The 1,749-nt window shown below is 48.5% G+C and overlaps 1 pseudogene; it reads left to right on the forward strand.

The window, feature by feature from the left end:
* LOC103255482 overlaps positions 1 to 1,749 on the forward strand; it is a 6,702-nt pseudogene that overhangs the window by 2,283 nt on the left and 2,670 nt on the right.

The raw sequence follows: 1,749 nt of genomic DNA on the forward strand, positions 1-1,749 counted from the left end.
GTTTGAGACCAGCCTGGGCAACTTGGTAAGACCTTGTCTCTACAATAAATAAAAAAATTAGTTGAGTGTGGTAGTGGGCGTCTGTAATTCCAGCTACTTGGAAGGTTGAGGCATAAGGATTGCCTGTACCTAGCAGGTTGAGGCTGCGGTGGCCGTCGCATGCCACTGCACTCCAGCCTGGGTGACAGTGAGACTCCTACTAAAAACAAACAAACAAACAAAAAACAAAGATATAGAGTTGTGGTGAAGATTGAGACAATACATGGAAAGTATTTGGAATAATCCCTAGGTTATAATAAACTTCAGCCAATTGTGGTTATAATTATTGTGAATATTATTGTTTCCCGCAAGATTATCCTCACAGTTAGTTAAGGAGCATAAGATAGTATTGAAGGTGAGCAGGTTATTTATTTATTTATTTATTTGAGGCAAGGACTCACTCTGTTACCCAGGCTGGAGTGCAGTGGCATGCTCATGGCCACTGCAGACTCGACCTGCAGGCCCAGGCAATCCTTTCACTTCAGACTTCCAAGTAGCCTGAACTACAGGTGTGTCACCACGCCCGGCTCATTTTTTTATTTATTGTAGAGATGAAGTCTTGCCAAGTTGCCCAGGCTGGTCTTGAACCTGTAGGTTCAGGCAATCCTCTTACCTCAGACTCCCAAAGTGCTAGGATTTACAGGTGCGAGCCACCATGCCCAGCCAAACTTTTTTTTTTTGAGTCAGGGTCTTACTCTGTCACTCAGCCTGGAGTGCAGTGGCATGATCATGGCTCACCACAACCTCGACTTCCTGGGCTCAGGGGATCCTTCCATCTCGGCCTATTGAGCAGCTGGAACTACAGGCATGCTCTACCACATCTGGTCAAATTTTTTTTTGATATTTTGTGGAGATGAGTCTTACTATGTTGCCCAGGTTGGTCTTGAACTCTTGGGCTCAAACAATCCTCTCTCTTTGGCCCCAAATTGCTGGGATTACAAAGTGAGCCACCACATCTGGCAAATCATCTTTTTTCTTTTTTTTAGAGTTGGAGTCTCACTGTCGCCCAGACTGGAGTGCAGTGGCCGCTCCCGGCCACTGCAGCTTCGACCTGCTGGGATCCGGCGATCCTTCCGCCTCAGCTTTCCAAGAGCTGGAACTACAGGCGCGCGCTACCACGCCCGGCTGATTTTTTTAAAATTTATTGTAGGGATGAGGTCTCGCCTGCCCAGGTGGGTCTCGAACCCGTGGGCTCAGGCAATCCACTCACCTCAGCCTCCCAAAGGCACAGGATTACAAGCTGAGCCACCGAGCCCGGCTTGGCAAATCATTTTAAGAGAACACTTGCAGGTACCAAACTTCAGTCCAGCTCCTAAGGTCAGGCAAGACATTAGTGACATTCTGAAGTTGGTTTGTCCTGGCTCAGAAGGACTGATTAAGCACATCTTCTCCTTACCCCATGCGCAGATACTACATGCCGGTACCCTGAAATCAGCCACGGTGGGAATATTTACAAAAAGGAAATTGGCAAGTGCTACAAACAAGGGTTCTGTCTCGCTCCCCATCTTCCCACCTCCCCCAGAGCTGGCTTTCAAATATGGACCAGCACACCACTGGCGTCAGGAGACAGATTCCAACTCGGTCACTTACTAGTTAAATAGCTTTCTCAGGCCGGGCTTGGTGGCTCAGCCTGTAATTCCAGCACTTTGGGAGGCCGAGGTGAATGGATTGCCTGAAGCCCACGGGTTCGAGACCTGCCTGGGCAACTTG

This window comes from Carlito syrichta, unplaced genomic scaffold, assembly GCF_000164805.1.
Source record: "Carlito syrichta isolate Samal-C Ts95f unplaced genomic scaffold, Tarsius_syrichta-2.0.1 Scaffold288166, whole genome shotgun sequence".
Classification (NCBI taxonomy): domain Eukaryota; kingdom Metazoa; phylum Chordata; class Mammalia; order Primates; family Tarsiidae; genus Carlito; species Carlito syrichta.